This window comes from Pongo pygmaeus, chromosome 17 (assembly GCF_028885625.2).
Source record: "Pongo pygmaeus isolate AG05252 chromosome 17, NHGRI_mPonPyg2-v2.0_pri, whole genome shotgun sequence".
In the NCBI taxonomy this organism is placed as follows: Eukaryota; Metazoa; Chordata; class Mammalia; order Primates; family Hominidae; genus Pongo; species Pongo pygmaeus.
The window spans coordinates 55,004,950-55,024,849 of record NC_072390.2 but is presented as its reverse complement, the minus strand read 5'-3'; the positions used below and the strand labels follow the sequence as shown (position 1 = coordinate 55,024,849).

The window sequence follows — 19,900 nt, the reverse complement described above, 5'->3', positions numbered from 1 at the left end:
TCTTAGGAATTAAAATGTCAATTCTACAGTTTCATGCATGTACAGTTATGGTTTGAGGCTATGTATATGTGAGGTCAAAAGTATTTTGATGAAGAGATTTAACAAGTTTACTGTTATGAGGAGAAGTCTTGTGATTTTTATCAGTGACCTTAGAAATATGCCTATTATCTACACAATTAGGATTATATATTGTATCAATTTAAATAATAAGCTGCAATTTAAAAATATAAAGAGTATATGATGGGAAATTTCATTTGTTATTGTATTGGGATGAGCAAACTATGGCACACATGCCAAATCTGGCCTGCTGTCAGTTTTGTAAATATGGTTTATGGCAGCATAGCTATACTCACGTATTTATCAGTTGTCTATGGCTACTTGATGCTAAAATAGCAGATTTTAGTACTTGCAATCAAGACCGTATGACCCATAAAGCCTAAAATATTTACAGCCCTTTGCCTACAAATTTTGTTTGTCCCTGTCTTATACAATATTTTGTTCTGTTGAGCTGTTTATACAGGAAAGTTATTTCTTATACAAAACAAAATGATCAATAAAGAGAAAATGATGACATAATGAAGAGCATGATTATTAATAGAAATAAATCAGACCAATTTCTAACATAAGTCTTATTTGGAAAAACAATTTTTTCAGTGAGCTGGGAGAATAATGATGATAATGATGCTTATAAAGAAAGGTGCTTAACAAAACTCTCAGGGTACACATCTGTGCCATGTTGGCCTGCCTTGATTGGTAATCTCAATGTACTCACCTCATGGTGAGATGAGGGATACCACACAAATTTGCCAAACAATTTTAGGATTGGCAACCCAATTGACTACAGGGTTATGGAAGATTTAAAAAGTCTAGACATTCAATAGAGAAACAGAATTCCAAATAGGCAGGTCATTTGGATAATGTGAATGTGAATAAAATTACACAAACACATAGCACATGGAAATTATATATCATTAAGATCAAAGTCATGAAGAGAAGAATTGGAAAAAAGGTGGGAAAAAAATTGGGCAGGATGAGCATAGAATCATGAGAACAAGCTGAATAATGAAGCAGATAAAGTTGTAAAAATTTGTAACGTTGGTGTCCGTGAGACTTTGCAGTAATCTAAGCTGTGTGAAGCGGTCAAACATTTTTATCAGCAAGACAGCCAAACTCTGTACATTTTGATGATTGAATAAAATTACCCAACATCTCACAACTAGTAAATGGCAGGGTTGTAAATTAAACTTACACCTCTGGGATACAAAATACTATGCTTTTAACCCATTAAAATAAACCACTTACAAATTACCTCAAAGCCATTGCGGCATCTTCCAATCTTTCTAACTCACAAGCTTTGATTTATTTTTCTTCTAGCCACTCTACACTTTCTCCAAATCAATCTGTTCCCAGGAAAAGATCAGGTCTCAGTTACACAACAATGAATATGTTTTACTCTATCCTGGAGTGTTTGACTCTTCAACTTCTTCACCACACATATTGGTCAGTTGGTGTTTCATGGCTTGGTTCTCAAGTACCAGGAGCAGAAGCCACTGGGGTTTCTGGAGGGAGGCCCAGAAACTTCTTGAACCTGGGATACACCAAAATCAACATAAGCCAGGCCTCTTTGTTATGTTTATTCTTTCTTCTAATTTTCATAAATGATAAGGATTAAATTATTAATGCATCAATTTCTTTATTTAACAGCTATTTATTGAATGCCTACTCAAATTTAGGTACTATTGCAGATTCTGGGAATTTAGTGAATCAGAAAGAAAGACCATGTCTCTTCTCATAAAACTTAAATTCAAGAGAAAAAAATAGGTACAATGCAGATAAAAAAATAAACAGATGAAAATGTAATTTTAGACAATGATAACTTCTAGGGAGATGATAAAGTATTGTTCCAGGGATTGGAGTGCTTCATTGTTCTTAACTGGGGTACTTGAATTCCTAGGGCTTATATATACGTATATCTATATATATATACTTAATAGATTTCATGAACTCCTTGAAATGGTATAGAAAATTCCATGTCAATGAATGTGTGCAATTTGGGCAGAAAGAGTTTCTAGCATGCATTCAAGTCTCAAAGGAATATGAAACTTACAAACGGCTTAGAACCTTTGACTGATATGAAGAACCTTTCAGAAGAGGTGCTATTAAAGCTGATCCTTCTCTAGCCAGGAGAATCTATGGGTCAAACATTCAAAGCAGAATATAGAGCAAGTTTCTAGGCAGGAATAAGCTTGGTGAGATGCATGTGAGTAGAAGAGTGAATTGAGAAGTTTTCAGATACTCACAGGTAGGCAAGAGATGACACAAGGAGCTTTTTTTAGACTGAAGTAAGAAATGCAGATTAAAAAGAAAATTACTGGGAATTCATCACAGGAATTTAAGGGGCACTATGTGATATTATTTAAAAAGATCACTTCTTCTTGTGATGAGATCGTAAGAAGGTAAGAAGAAAAGTGCAGAACCCACTGAAAAGTTTCTTCTCAATAGGTAGGGGAAAGATAGTGGTGGTTTTGGCCAGAGTGCCAGACATAAACAGACTTGTAAAAATTCCAAAATATCTTTTGGAAATAAAGATAAGAGATTTTTCTTTGGAAATTGAATTTCATTTTTGTAATGATGTGTTTGAGATACCTATTTTTCAAAATGCGGGTAATATATATTTTGGTTAAAAGTTAAATGATAGAATTTTGAGTGTTAAAATTAAATTTGACCAAAGTCAAATATCAATATAATTATCGGATATAAAAAATAAATTTAGAATTGTGTCAAAATCGTATACTACTACAATTTTTAGTTAAATTTCAGTTCTTAAATTTTTAAAGTTTGAATTTAGATGGCAATTATAAGTGCCTGCCTAATTTGAAGTGATATTGCTGAAGGAGTAAGAGTTTTTGTTGTAGATAATTTTACTCTAATTTTTAACATTTTTTCTTTTCTTATTTTTATGAGGATAATTTACTTACAATGATAATTCATTATAATTATTTAGTTTTTTCCCTTTGTTGATATTTTGAGAAAGTGCGACTGAAATTCTGCCTTTCATTCAACCTCCATAAGATGCAAAGTATTTCAAAGACGTTAATTTTAAAGACTTATGTCCTAAATATAATAAGGTAATTTTAATTTTGTAGACTTTTAATGATTATAGTGTTTAATATCATAATTTTGAATCTGCTAAATATTTTATAAACATCAGAATTGTGATGAAATCTGATTTTGATTATTTTGTTTTATACTACTTTTTAACTTGTATAGTCAATTTTTTGGCTCAAAAGATGTTATGTTTTGTTCTAAAATTATGCAATCAAAGCAACCTTTTAATATGAATATGAAATGTAAATTGATTAACATATTTAATTATTTCAAATTTCTTAACATTTTACATAAAACTGATCATTTTCAAAATCAATATTTATTATAAGGATTTTACAGTTACATTAATAAATATAAAATAAGTTCAAGTAACATACAAAGTACACAAGGAGATTCACTAAGTATATTTTTAAATACTGTAGATTTCAGATATTGACAAAAATTCAAATTACTTCTTTATGTTAGTAACAGATAGAGATAGATAAAGATAGGTATGTGACATTTTCACCAGTACATGAATGATGATAACTTACACAATCACCTGATAATTCTCTGCACATATGATCAAGCGTACCAGAAAGAAGGTTGAAATATATAGCTATTCAGCCTTTTAAAGCCCAAATTAAAACATACAGATAATACATTTTGGATGTGTTTTTTATTAAAAAGAAATAAGACCCAATGGGTACAAATTAATGGGTTCAAAAAAGACAAATAACTAATGAATAAATATATATTTTTATATTTAAAGAAATCAGTTTTTGATTAACCAACCAACTCTTCTCCCAAATACTTTGGTGAATAGGGTTTCTGTGCTATTCTGGAGCTTATTGGAGAATTAATAAATGCAACACAGTGATTCTTCTTCCTCTTGCTATAGCCATATAAACATATGTTAATAAATATGTTAAAGAGAGACTCAAAGAAAATATTCTTCAGTTTCTCTTGGATAATCTCTTACCTATCCTCAGTTCAGACTTCCACAAGATTGTTGATTAGTGTGCTCTCCCAAATGTGAAGTTTGTCCTGCCCCCATGTCCCCATAAGGCCAATATTCTTGGGGGAGATAACTACATATATTGCATAGGTTTTAAGACAGGTGATGTCAAACGGATTATCCAGTTGTTTTTTGTTTGTGTCCTAAGCCTTAGTTGAGGATGTTGCCTTGTACTTGGGCAGGTAGGCCTAGGGGTTAAATATTACAGGCCCTGTCTGACATCTTATAAAACATGGCCAAGTTCATATCACACTGATGGGACCTTAAGATCGAGGAGGTCAAGACAGAGGCTAAAAATATCCCTAACCTCCAATATGACTTTACCAAAGTTTGACATGACCTACAGTAAATTGAATGCAGTGTTTCACCTAGTTGTTTGACAGCTCATAGTAAGCTATAAATTCTGCAGAAACCCCAATTTCTGTTATCTCAAATATATGATTACAGTGTAGAAAATGATAGGACCCTACCATCATGCTATTTCATATAGAGAGTATGTATGCAGAAATCCATGTGCGCTCACACATACAAACAACAACAACAACAACAACAACAACAAAACCCTTAGTTTTGTGTGTTTACATTCTAGTTTAAAAGATTAAATGATTCAAGACCAGGAGCAGTGGCTCATGTCTATAATCCTAGCGTTTTGAGAGGCCTAGACCTGAGAATCACTTGAGGCCAGGAGTTCAATTTCAGCCTTAGTTAACATAGTGCTACCCTGTCTCTACAAAAGAATTAAAAATTAGCTGGATGTGGTGGGGCCTACCTGTAGGCCCACCTCAGCTACTTGGGAGGCTGAGGCAGGAGGATTGCTTGAGCCTAGGATTTTGAGGCTGCAGTCAGCCATGATTGAGCCACTGCACTCCAGCCTGGGTAACAGAGCAAGACCCTGTCTCTAAAAGCAAGTTCAAATTATTTGAGAAAATTGTTCTTTATACTGAATTTTTGCAGAAAGCTTTTATTAGAGCTTGCAGAAAGATAATTAATTAATATTTCTACTTTTTAGCTCATGCCTGAAATATAATTGTTCAGAAAATATTTTTTCAATTGACAATTTTATTTTGTAAAAACAACTGTTTTTTGAAACTTTAAGAAAAAAGAAATGTAATTTTTTCTTCCTCTCTTTTACTTAGGATCAGTTTATGTCATTGAAATATGTAATTTGTTTCTTCCTCTCTTTTACTAAGGTTCCATTTATGTCATTAAATAAACACACGAGAATAAGTCTATTTGTAAGCACAGAAGTGTGCTGGAAAGAATGTGATCTACAGAGACACAAACTGATGGGAAATTACAAGGTTTGTGGAAGAGTATTGATGTTTTCTCTCTCAGTAAATTCTCTTTAGTAGTTGGTCATCAATGTACTGAAATGCCTTGAGAAATTTTCTCAAACTTCTCTTTGTAGAGTTCTGTCTGATTAGCTCCACACATTTGGACCATTACTGCAAGATAGTTCTCTAGTTATTCATGCTGACCATGGCATGCATGAATCATGTGGGGAGGGACAGAAGTTATTATTAAGTGATAGCTTTGGAAGGTAATAGAAAGATAAAATGTTACATCTTGGATTATCCTGTGTCCAGGAACTACCTTCTTCCCATTCTCCATCTCAGAGCCTGCATGATATGGGGGTGGGGATGGAGGTGGGGGAAGAAACACCTAATAAGGTGAAGAAGTAAAAAAGATAAGTGGCAATATTACTTCATGTACAAGCAAATGACAATTCAACCCAATCCCTCATCCTCGGTTCCTTCACTTTTTCCTTTCTGCTCTGTATTTTTTTCTTCCTTCCAGGAATCCTAGGTTGAATCTAGTGCTTTTCACCTTAATTTCACTGTTCTTTAACTTGTACAAAGTATCCAATTTCAAACCCTCCCAGGGTATTGAATTTTGATAAGGTGAATTCTAGGCTACATATGGATTTATTTTTTATCAGGATACACACCATGGCTAGAAACATACAGTCTCTTTCTAAATGTGTACTTTTCAGGGAAGTCAGAGGTTACATTTAGTATGGCTGTCTCACGTGAAAACTTAGATAAGCTTTAGCTCATAAAAATATTTACTTTCAATGATCAAGTAAACTGGAGATTCTTTCTAATGCTGTCTCACGCCCTTGCTTTGGGAAGCAAATGCATTCTTTGTACAGCAAAGACGAACAATATAATCCTTTTTGTTGTTCTTTCTCATAAAACTATGAGCACTGCTCTAAGTTCAGAAAATATAATATTCCATTTGCATTAAACTTGTTAAAAAGATTGCATCCATGAGTATTTTTGAGTACAAGTTTGCTAAGAAAAAGGAGCATAAGGTCTTTTGGCATTCATAATGGAAAACATAGATAAATTACATAATATTGTAAGCACTATAAACCAGGTGAAAAAAATGGCCATATGTATTCTCTACTTACAAAATGAAAGTGAAGGAACAAGTTCCCTAAAGCATCTAATTCTAAAGCCCAAGCCATTGGTAAGAAGGATTTTCAAAATCTTTAACATAATATTAAATGCTTTTATTAATTATTATTTTTATTAGATACAGTTGTTGCATAAAATGAGTCTTTTTCTGTGGACACAGGAAGGTCTAGCTGGTCCAGAATATTCTGGATGCAATTATTGGCAGGATCCCACCAGACACAGAATTAATTACTTATGTATTATATAAAAAATGAAGTTAGACATCAAGAAGTTCTTAATTTTATTAGTGGTTGATTTATGCTCTTTTAGGTATCTTAATTTTAAAGAAAATAGAAAAAAATAGGAACAGTTAATATGTTTGACTTAATTTTGGAAAATTGGTACTCTTATGTACATAAGGACTCTGAGGTACATTCACACATATTCTATTTTAAAGGAAATGCAAAATTCTTGAAGGCAGCTGTTAAAAGACTACAGTCCATTTTTAACCTAAGGATATAATCCATACTTAGAAAAAAATATTTATGTACAAAAATGTATCACAGAGTTATTTCTAATAATAAAAATCGAAAGAACATAAAAACATGATAAGAGCAGATTGGTTTTAAATTTGCATTCACATGATGGCACTGAAAGTATTTTTGCAGAATGTAAAACTAAATAAAAAAGTATTTGGTATATTGCTAAGAGTGGGAAAAGAGATTACCCATACGTATATTAAGATTGGCCCAAATTTCTTTTCTTTTATTTTTTATTTTTTATTTTTTGAGACAGAGTGTCACCCAGGCTGGAGTGCAGTGGCACAATCTCAGCTGGTTGCAACCTCTGCCTCCTGAGTTGAAGCAATTCTCCTGGTTCAGCCTACCAAGTAGCTGGGATTACAGGCATCCGCCATCATGCCAGGCTAATTTTTGTATTTTTAGTAGAGACAGGGATTCACCATGTTGGCCAGGCTGGACTCAAACTCCCGACCACAAGTGATTCACTCACCTCAGCCTCCCAAATTGCTGGGGCCCCAATTTCTTTTTAAAAACACACAGAGTGAAAAAGAAAATATATTTTAGATAATACATGCATATTTCCACAATGGTTATTTTAAGGTGGTGAGATAACAAGTGAATTTTTTTCCATTGTCTATATACTTTCCTTTATACTCTAAATTGAGTAAAATAACTCACATCAGTTTTGTAATAAAAAGTAAGATAATTTTAAAAGAGTAACACATAAAAATACACCCTTAGAAGTCCATCTTTAACTACTACCATTCATTTCCATTTATCTAGTTGTTTTAGGAGGCCCTAAATTTTTCCTTTCTGTACTATAGGGCAATTATGTGAACAATTTCTTCCCATTTTTTCCTCTCCATACTGTAGGGCAATCCAATCAGATTGCTCCATTAATTTACTCAAATCCTACCATCTTGTGGTTGTTTATGAAAAGACATTTTAATTGCAACTTATGAGCAGAGAATTGCAAGGGGAAGAGCAAAGTGAAAGGAGAGGATATCAGAGGAGAGGAGAAAATTAAGGAGAAAAAATAAGATGGTTAAATAAGACTTTGGAAACAACAAGGCTTTGCTGTGTCCATTAAAAAACACTCATTTTATGCAACAACTGCATCTACTAAAAATAATAATTAACAAGAGTGTTTTATATTATGTTAAGGATTTTCAGAAAAATGTCTTACTAATGGGTTCGGCTTTAGAGCTGGATACTTGAGGGAACTTGTTTCTTCACTTCCGTTTTGTAACTACAAAACAAGACATGGTCCCCAGAAATTAAAGGCACTGCTCAGGTCCTTTAACTGCCCAATCAGTGTGATTTGCCTCTAGTTATATCTGTATTTTACACTGAAGAAAGAGGCAAAAGTATCTCCACCACCATGTCTGGCAGCATCAGTTTTATTAAGACGGTTTGTTGTATTTGGGTCTTCATTCTCCTCTATCAACAGAAACCAGCATTTTATTCATAATAGATTTTTCTCATCCAGGCTTATACCAGGATAAGCTGGAAAAATTAAACTGATAATTTCTATCTAAAAGTAAATATTACTGGTACCTTGGATAGAAATCTTCTGTTTACCAAGAACTGTGCTTGGCATACCTTTCTAGCCTCCAGGTTCAGAGCTTTGATTTCTATTGCATCTGTTGCTACACAGGCTTTCAAGACTGAAAATGATCATTGCCAGGGACTACAATGCAACACGGACCTGGCCAGAGATCTCTTTGTTTATGAAAAAGGAAAACTTATATCAGCATAGGCCTACAAGAATTTGAATTATAAGAATAAGAAAATGCTAAAAATGTCCAAGGAATATTTAACATTAAAATAATCTTCATAAAACAGAAAACAAGATTAAAATATAACATATATTTTGAATATACTGACAGACCTTGCTTCTGTCACACGATAATTGACCAAAAAAATATGTGGTGCAGAAAAATGAACAACATAGTATCTGAAGCTAATTTTTAGTGGCAGATATAAATGAAAGACTTATAATTACAGCAAATACAATCAGTGATACTGAGGATAGGCTTTAAGAGAAGCAAACAAAAAGAAGAGGAAATGAACAACAAGATAAAAAAAGGGGATAGACATGGAATATGGATCACTAGATCATGGAGTACAATCCATAATGATTTTGGTCTCCAGAAGGAAAGATTGAGGAGGAGGAGGAAGAGGAGGACGAGGAAGAGGAAAAAAAGGGGAAGGAAGGGTCACTACTAATAAAAATAAAATAATTAGGTGCTTACCAAACACGGCTTATACTTAAATGTATTAAACATAGAGAATCATCCTCAATGTAAGAGCAAAATGAGGGCAAGTGTGATCACTATAGTGGGAAAGTGAAGAAAACATAATTCACAAAAATGAGAGGCATCAGTTAAGATTTAATCACAACAAACACTAAATTAAGTAATGGGGCTACATGAAGATAAATAAGTAAATATTAAATGTAATAAAAGAGTAAGCAAAAATAGAAATAGAAATATTATAAGGACAATTTCATAATGCAAAAGAAACACATGACACAGATATAAATTTACTTAACCTACATGAATCAAAAACATTTGATAACGTACAAGGTAAAGGCCATGTGAAGCTAAACAGAAACAAAATTGTGTCAAATGATATTTCTTGAATTTAATTCATACCTACACATATATTCATAATTACATCAGCATAATTACAGATATATTAGGCAATCTTTTCAGTTGATGTTTTGCTTTTCAAACATTTTATTTCCCCTTCCCTTTTCTTCTCATATTAACCCTATATATCTCCATTCACCTTATTCTGCATGCTGAAAACAAACTATTCATATTAAAGATTGTTTTCTTTAATGGTTGCATGATATGCCATAGTAGATATGTACCGTAATTTACCCAATCATGAACCTATTGATGATTGTTTCTTTTACTTATTTTTTCTTCTGTGTACAATTTTGCAACAAAATCTTAAAACATATATCTTTGATGTATTTTTATTATTTCTAACAGTCTTAGGGGTAGGATTGATGAACATATTTTTTTCAAATGTTTAGTATACTTATCTGATTACATTCCAAAAAGGCTGTTTCAATTTAAATATCCACAAGCCATTTTCCCCACCTGCAATAAGTGTTATTGCTCTTTTGAAATTTTTCCCAGTCTGACGGTTGTAAAGTAATAACACATTTATATTTGCATTTCCCCAACTACCACTGAGTTTGAGTTTTTGTTTTGTTTTGTTTTGCCATTTGGATTTGCTCCTTTATGAAGTTTATCTTGATATTACTTGATGTTATTCTTATTCTATAGCTGAGAGTGAAACTATATTATAGATCCTAATACTTTGTCTAAACTTTAAATTGGAATTATCTCCCTAAAGTGGAAATGTATCTATTCAGGCTTTTAAATTTTTTATAATAATATTTAAATTTTCACAGTTAAATATTACATATGCTTTCTTTGTTAGTTTCTGATTTGCAGGTTTTTTTTAAGAAAATTACTTACATCTCATATTATCAGATCTTATTGGAACAACTTTATTGTTTTACATTTTACAGTTATCCATCCAATCTTATTAAATTGTGTTTACTGTATGACATGAGATGGAAAACCTGTTTTATTTTCGTATTAGTTTCATCTTGTTCTGTTTTCAGGATTAATCATTTGTGCCAGCATAATTTATACTACCTTTTTCATATAATAATATATCATATATACATATTTATGTACATATTTATATGTAGAATATTATATGTTAAATCAACAGTTCTCACATATTTTTCTGTAAAGGACCTGATAGTAAACACTTTTTATGCTAGATGGCCTTTATCACAAAGACTCATTTCTGATGTTTTATCATGAAAGGAGCCATAGGATATATACAAATAAATGTGCACATTGTGTTCCAATAAAACTGTATTGATGAATACTGAAAAATTAATGTCATACAATTTTTATTTTTCATGCTATATTTCTCTTCTGATACTTGTTTTTCAATCAATGAAAAATGTGAAACCCATACAAAAACAGGCAAAAAGCAGGAAGTGGACCATGACCATAGTACGCCAACCCTAAGAATATATTCACCAAACCTATGACAGTATCATGTTGATTAGATCACAATGGCTTTACAGTGTGTTCTGATATCAGATAAGGCCATTCCTCCACAGATGTTCTATTATTTCTACTTTTCTTGGTTATACTGGGGAATTGCAACAACATTTTTTTCATTTGCAAAATAAAATAAAATATTTGTACATTAAGTTTGGAAACATTTACTCTTTTGATATTTTGTTAATCTATTAAAGAACATTAAGTTCCCATTTGTTTAGATCTTATTTTTAACCCATCAAAAATCACACAGTTTAGACCCTCCATCTTTTTTCCTAAGCTTGAATATATATATATTTTCAAATTATCTACAAAAATATTCCCTTCATTTGTACTCATCTATATTTACATAATAGGAAAATTATTGATTTTGTATTCATCGATCTTCCCAAATTCATCTCTTAATATTAGTATTTTTTAAATGCAAATATATTATCAAAATAAAGAAATATATGCTCCTCTTGAATGCATATATTAATTATTTCATTTCTTTATCTTATTACATTTACCAGACTCCCCCAAGTCAACATTTAATAACATTGTACACTAGTCAGACCAATCTTATTCTTTATTTTAATTGATCACTGTTTCACTCTTCAGGATAATATTTTCTGTAAATTTTTGTTATTTTGATTTTATTGTTTTTAAGCAATTTTATTTTATTCAAATTCTATAGCTTTCTATATTTTATTAGGATGATATTGATTTTTTTAATTGCCTTTTCAGCATCTATCAGGATTTTCTCTTTTAATTAGTTAACTTAATGGCTTATTTCAATAGGTATGTACATTTGCTGAAAGGAGGCTCAGAAAGAACATTCAAAATTTGAAGAGATGGCCTGTGGAGATATGTGGAGCAAGGAGAGGAGAGGCTGCTTCTGCTCAGCAAGTGTTATTTGAGCTATCTATGTGCCTCTTTCTTTAGGAACTGTGAGTTAGGTAAAGATGTATGAAGAGTCCTTCCTGCCATTGAAGCAGGGAGCATACCAGCATTTGCCATCCTTTAGGCAGAGAAGACTAGGAAAGAGGAAGGCATCAACCAGGTGAAAAGATAGGCTGTTGACTGTCTTGCTCTTGCACTATATAACCCACTTGGGCAGACCCACCATACCATTTACCACTCAGGAACTTGCTACAGGCTCAAAAGCTGCACCTAAGCCACACTGGATAAGTAAAGAAAATACATAAATAAATAAAACACAGGTAAAAAAAAAACAAAAACAAATTTTCTTAAGTGTAAAGAGAAAAGAACTAAAGTATATCCAAAAGATATGGTCTCTAGTAAAACAGTCACTAAAATAATAGGTCAGATAACAACTTGAACATATATATTATATAGAAGAATCAAGAAATCTTTCTGCAAGGCACAAAATTCTGCGAGAAATAGAAAACTTGATTTTCCACGTAAAATATTTAGTGACTGAAGCATGGGGAGGATAATTACTATTGAGGTGTAGTTAGATCTGTGCAAAAACAAGTAGTAGAAATATCCCTGTATTAGTCTGTTTCATACTGCTATAAAGAACTGCCCCAAACTAAGTAATTTATAAAGGAAAGAGGTTTAATTGACTCACAGTTTAACAAGGCTTGGGAGGCCTCAGAAACTTACAGTCATGGTGGAAGGTGAAAGGGAAGCAATGCACCTTCTTCACAAGGCAGCAGAAAAGAGAAGTGCTGAGTGAAGAGGGAAGAGCACCTTATAAAACCCTACGATCTCGTGAGATCTATCACGAGAACAACATGGAGGTAACGCTTCCATGATCCAATCACTTCCTACCATGCCCCTCCCATGACACCTGGGGATTATGAGGAATGCAATTCAAGATGAGATTTGGGTGCGGAAATAGCCAAACCATATCAAGCCCAAAGCAAATAGGTGAAGAAATATGAAAATCATAAAAATTGTGGAGAAAAAGCAAGAGACCTGGAAGATAAAGCTGGAAAACCCTTCCATGAGCATTATAGGAGTTCTGGACAGCAAGGAAAAAAACAATAAACAACTGGAAGAGAAACTTTAGTAATAAAAATATTACTAATGGAGGTAGGATAGGGAGAGCCATTTCAAGTTCAGAAGACAAGTGTGGGAGGCGGAGCTTGAAGTGAGCCGAGACCGCACCACTGCACTCCAGCCTGGGCAACAGAGTGAAACTCCGTCTCAAAAAAAAAAAAAAATGATAAAAGTAAAAATAAAAATAAAACACAAACGAGTGTGGAACTTAAAAGCTCCAATACTTAGGAGAGAATACTTTGAAAACACACGTAAATTTCTAAAAAGGAAAGCACCGAAGTACAGTTCTTGAAACAATGCAAAAACAGCTCCCATACAAACTGAGTAACCAATTCCAAGTTAAGATGTCATCAGGAAGATCTGGAAGAGAACAGGTTTTCTTTCCTTTGCCATACTGATTAAAGGTAATAGCCAGTTCTTTAGTGAAATAGAATTGGACATTAATAGCAGATATATTTTTATTAAGCTGTATATTTTCTTAGATATAAGGATATTTAGAAAACACAACTATGTTCTCGTTAAAAAGCAGCAAAATTTGACAGTTTATCTGAACCTAAATCTTGAATCTGCCTTCAATTCTGTATGTTTGTTTAAATCTTTGAGTATATGAAGCCTGCAGGCAAATGTGGCTCAATTCCTACACCTAATTTCAATTGACCAAATCCTGACCTGTCTCACAAGCTGTGAGGCCCCATTTGTTTAAAAAGCAGAAATAAGACAATCATCATGATGCTTAAAATTAAAAACAGATGACAACATTTAAATACACAAACAAAAAATAAAACTGAAAATAAATACACAACAAAAGTTATAGAAATACAATGATAAAATTCTACATTATTAGTCACAACAGTAAAAATTAAATCAATATAAAAAGATTTACAACAGCCGAAGCTGTTCATGGAAGGAAAGGCTTTTAAATATTTTCATTATTAAAATAAAAAACAAGTAATTATTATAGATTGTTTTATTTAATAAATGAAATATATTTTAAAATGAAAATTACTTTAAAAAAATAAAAAATTAGGGTGCATTGGCTCACACCTGTAATCCCAGCAATTTGGGAGCCAGAGGTGGATCACTGAGCCCAGGAGTTTGAGACCAGCCTGGGCAACATTGTGAAACCCCGTCTCCACTAAAAATACAAAGGTTCGCTGAGTGTGGTGGCACAGGCCATAGTTCCAGCTACAGGAGGCTGAGGTGGGAGGATTGCTTGAGCCTGGGGAGGTTGAGGCTGCAGTGAGCCATGATTGCAACACTGTACTCCAGCCTGGATGACAGAGCAAGAACCTGTCAAAAAAAAAAAAAAAAGAGTTCAGAACAAGAATAAAATTAAATTTATCCAAATGTTAGTTTTTAAAAGGACAAAAGAAAATAAACTATAGCAATTTAATCTATTTAAAATTTTATGCAATTAGAAGTGAGCACAACTGATAAATGAAGCAAATGCTATGTGTGATTATATACTAATTAATATGCATTTCTCATTATAAAATGAAAATAACTGAGAAAGAAATTAAATTTTAAAAAACTATTCTAATCAAAACTTCTAAGAAATTCCAATGATTTTACTGACAAATTATGCTAAACTTCTAGTAAGCAGGTACTACATACGGTATATAAACTATTCATCACATTAAATAATGAAGAGGCTTAAATTAATTCTCAAAAGCAAACAAGGCAGATTCTATAACTTGACAACATTTGCCTCAAACCAAAAACAATGGACCAATCTCAATTTGGAAAACAGATGTAAACAAACAATAATTTAATAGAAAATACAATTTAATGACATACGAATAACAGCCCAGCTGCATTACATAGTGTTTATGTAAAGAAAAAAAGATGGTTTTGCAAAAACAAGAAAAAAGATAGACACAATTATGATGTTTGCTTAGTATTTTAAAAAATTCTCATAAATGCAATAATGCATGATTATTTGAGAGCATAGAGATTTGGGCCTGCCTCAAATCTTACCCCAAGATTAAGAAAAAATCACTTCCACAGAACAGTGTGGTCTGACAATAAGATCACAATAAAGTTGTTTCCCCAGAGCTTCCCAAATCATTTTGTGCCGTTAAAATGTTCTATGACCCAAAACTATTCCAGAATATTATTGGTACTTTATGTTTACATAGAATATAAGTTTTTCCATGTTGACCATCATTTTACATCTATTATTTCAATGAATCAACACATAACTAATGGACTGACTGCAAATCATACTGATTTTGATAGATCAGAGAACTGAGATGTTAACAAGCTCACCTACAGTTAGGAAATTGCTGATGTGGGGTAGATTCACTACTACTAATATCTACTTTCCGTTTGTTAGCTCCCAACCAAGTATGTTCCATGTTTTATTTCACCAACCTTCCAAGAGGCTATTTCCCAGAACTCAAGTCTCCAGAATCACATTCTTCACCAAGGTTTGTCTAATAGTTCCACATTTCCTCCCCTCCCCCGTTCCCCTCCCCTCCCCACTTCCCCTCCCTCCCTCCCCCCTTCCTTCCTTCCTTCGTTCCTTCCTTCCTTCCACCCTTCCTCTGTGCTGCCTTTCTTTTACATCAACATTTAGTTGTCTTTATTGTTTGAGTCACTTCTTTATTTCTTTGGATAGAACTGAGCACATTGCTTCTCATCATACCTGTGGAAAAAATGAATAATAAAAATAACAATTATACTCATTTATATGATACATTAAATAATAAGAATAAAAGCTAATATTTATGTACTGACAAGTTTATGTCCACATCAGAATGTGGAGACGGGGATTTTCTTGTCCAGTCTCAAATCCTTGATGCTTAGGGCAGTGCTTGCCCCACAGTGGACCTAGCAGAAAAAACATTTGACTACATGAACATACTCTGGTAAGAATTTTACATAGATCATTTAATTTAATTTTTAAAATATCTCTGTAAGGTGTTTATTGTTATCTTTACAGTATAGATATTCCAGGTTCAGTAATTTGCCCAAGGCCACAGTTTTCTCGAGAGACAGAGTTAGGATTCAAACTCCTCTTCATCTTAGTGCATAAGTTTAACCTCTAGGCAAGTTTGTGCTGTGTGTAGTAAACCCTGGCATTAGCTAGCGACGTTTATGTTTTAACATACTACACCGTATGAGTGCCTTTGTAGAGGATCACCTTCTGTGATTTCTCTCTCTTTGTCCCCTGTACCCATATTGGTTATCGGGCCAGCTGTTGTGAATTGACATCAGCTGTCAGCCTCCTAGCTTATTTTGCTTAGGGCAACCTCTCAACAGGGAAAGAGAAAAATAAGGGGAGGTGAGAGGGAACAGAACTACATTAGCTACCAAGGTCTCTGTTAGTGACCATGTCCTTGCATACCTTCTCTTCTTCCTCTGATCTAGTGCATTTCCTGGTTCTTTCTTCGTGGAAAATTGTTTACCCTGCAACCCGGGGTTTCTACTAAGAATAGACCATTTGTCGAGATCTGCTTCTAGCATCCTCCCTGTTCTTCATCTTCTCAGACTCAGAATTTCTACAGCCTTAATTTTTGTTTCTGTGAACACTTCACTTTTTCCTTTGTTGTAACTTTTCTCCTGGCCATTCAACTTGCTGCTGTATGCACTTGCATATGACAGTCACATTTCGTACTCCCCAAGACATTTGCTCTTGTCATTAGCATTGCCACTGCTCAAAATCTTCCACAACAGTTCTCCCATGGGTGGAAGGATATTTTGGGAATGCCAGCTGGTAATTAAGATGCAAACCTGATCTCACAGCAAGGTGAATAGGAATGCCATATATTAAATACACTTCCACAGGGCTCTAGTGGTCATGCCCACTTTCCCTCTATCTCTCTTTTGCCACTCTGTGTCTGTCTCACCTCTTCCCTCAGGCCTGTAATTTCTGTCCTTTTCACCCTCAGCAACAGGATGTGGCTCCATAGGGAGTTTGCCCTTATAGATCGAAGGCTTGTGAATGTGAAGTAAAAAAGAGGCCTGCAGATTGCTGATAAACTTGCTTTATATTGGAAAAATTACCTTGGAAATGTCTGCTTTTCCTAATGCTTCGACTGCTTGTTGTACATGACAGGCATTTGCACTATGAGACCTCAGTATCGTGAACAGATGGTGTAGCGCCACTCTTGGTCATGAGGGATGGTTTCCTAACAAAAGAGATTTTATTCGCCCCTGTATTTCTCTTGCATATTGCAGGCTTTTTTTCCCTTCATCCTTTCCTTTATTTTTTCTTGGACAACATATATTGCCTTGGCCACAGCTTCATGGCATTTTGCTCATTGATCAGCATTAGCTCAGAACTAATAATAAATCTCTTTTCATTTCCCCCCACAGGGATGCATTAGGGTTACGGCCTTGGAAAGTAAGTCACACCAGCTGGGTTATCTCTGTTGTCTGTGCCTCTGGTGGCAGGGTGTCATCATGAGGATGCATTTATGAATCCCAGAATTGTTATTCAGGTTTTTTTTTCTTTTTACCAGACTGTGCCTTGTAGTACCACGCAGCAGGTGTGTTACTCTACAGCAATGATTATAGGGAAGGAAGCCACAACTATGACCTTTGAGGTTGAATGAGCTAGAATAGAATTTAGTTTTATGGAGAATGTTTCATGCTTAAGATTCCTCAAAGAGCTTTAAATATAATGAGTGCAGCATTGATAGCCCAGAAACTGGGAAAGCAAATAAAGTAGTCTCCCAAAATTTAAATGTATTTTACTTGTAACTGGTGATTTTAGAAGGTATCTCTACAACATTATTTACTTTTAGAGGAGAGATTGTCTTCTGAGTCCCTCTAGTTACCTGTTTCCTGATAAGTACTAAAGAACTTATTAATTTTCCAAACATAGTTTATAGATATTAAGATAGCTGTATATCCATATAACAATGCAGTCAGCTGATTTCTAAAAAGCCCATGTGAACATCCATCCCAAACAATGGGAGCCAGCATTCCTTAATATTTACCCAGGAAAACCGTACTTCAGACTTCATGAAACAGCTGGCATTGCTGGGTTTTTTTTGTTGCTGTTGTTGTTTATTTGTTTGTTTGTTTTGAGGGGGATTGGGAGGAGGTTTCTGATAAAGACTGGAAAACCTGCTAGATAAATTGTAAAAAAGCTGTAACACTGGCATTGCTAGTTTTTAAGCTTATTTATACCTTGCTCACAACACGAATGTAGCAATAATGATCGTTTCTATGGTTTTAGTCATCATAGTACAGAGATTTTGGTCATTATTTAGCTTCTTGAGACTCTGAGGGTTAAGTGACATTGAAATTCGAATACAGTTTTGTGGCACAGGTTGAAAAATCCTCCAAAGACTTCGGCTTCAGCTCTCTCTCCTCTGGGTCTCCTTCTCTCTGTTCCTTTTCTCTCTTCCCCATATCCACTACTTAGTATTGTTCTCCAAATTACAGCCAAGTCGACAGAATGGAGCATGGAGAGCAGGAGAAACCATATATTTCTTTCTTTGTTTTTGTTTTGTTTTATTTTGTTTTTTTGAGAAAGAATCTTCCTCTGTCACCCAGGCTGGAGTGCAGTGATGCGATCTCGCCTCACTGCAACCTCTGCCTCCCAGGCTAAAGCGATTCTCCTGCCTCAGCCTCCCAAGAAGCTGGGATTACAGGCATGGGCCACTACACCCAGCTAAATTTTGTATTTTTAGTAGAGACAGGTTTTCACTATGCTGGCTAGGCTGGCCTCGAACTCCTAGCCTCAGGTGATCTGCCCGCCTTCACTTCCCAAACTGCTGGGATTACAGGTGTGAGCCACCGTGCCCAGCCTGAAACATATATTTCTTTAAATAGGAATAAGAACTTTTAAAAATAATAATAATAATAAATTGATGTTTTAGTTGCTTTGAGTGTTAAAGAATCAGTGAATTGAAAATTTGGTTAAGCTGGGCATGATGGTTCATGCCTGTAATCCCAACACTTTGAGAGGCTAAGGTGGGAGAATCCCTTGAGCCCAGGAGTTCGAGACCAGACTGGGCAACACAGGGAGACCCACATCTCTATAAAAAATACATAAATAAAATAAAATAAATAAAGAGAATTGCCATACTGGGCAGACAAAAATGCAGGACACCCAGAATAAAGAAAATAACAAAAAAGAAAATTTGTTTTTAAAGTTCTCTGTTTCTATTTATTATGCATATTAAATGGGCATGACCTAATATATATAGTATGCTAAATTTATATATTACCAGTCACAATAGTAGGATGTAGAAGAGATTGTGGAAATACTTGTACTCCAGGATAAAGTTTGGTTTTTGGCAGTTTTGGGGGTAGTTGAAACATCCTAAAGAAAAATAAACATAGTGCTATATTAGTTGTCTTGGTAGAGAGAGGAAATGGTTCTGATCATCTAAACCAATATATTGTATGCTTTTAGTTCTCATTCAACTTTGGAATGCCTATGAGAATGTTTTAATTACAGATTTTCCTTTTTAGACATGTTTTTCTTGGACAAACAATGAAATTAGTTTGCATTAGATAAGTAAACATCAAGTGACCACAGGGGCAGACCCAGCTTGGCATTGCATTTTTGCTGCTGATAAACCCATATGCACAAATGAGTTTTGATACTACACAAATAAATGAGGATTATATATAAAAAACATATTCGGGGAAAGCACATTTTTAGAATGGGGACATAGGGGAATAGTAAGGAGAAAAGCCAGAGACACAGAAATTTGTCAGTATCTTCTTAATATATCTAGGAAGACTTCATGGAGGCAGAAAATAAACAAAAAATTGTCATCTATCTGGTTTTCTTCCTGTCCC

At 34.0% G+C, this 19,900-nt stretch overlaps 1 non-coding gene across 1 annotated transcript; it reads right to left on the bottom strand.

The window, feature by feature from the left end:
* Positions 1-18,184: 18,184 nt before the first annotated feature.
* Positions 18,185-18,245, bottom strand: LOC129019193 (U7 small nuclear RNA). The gene has a single exon (XR_008495539.1). It is a non-coding gene; the product is annotated as a U7 small nuclear RNA (small nuclear RNA).
* Positions 18,246-19,900: the final 1,655 nt, after the last annotated feature.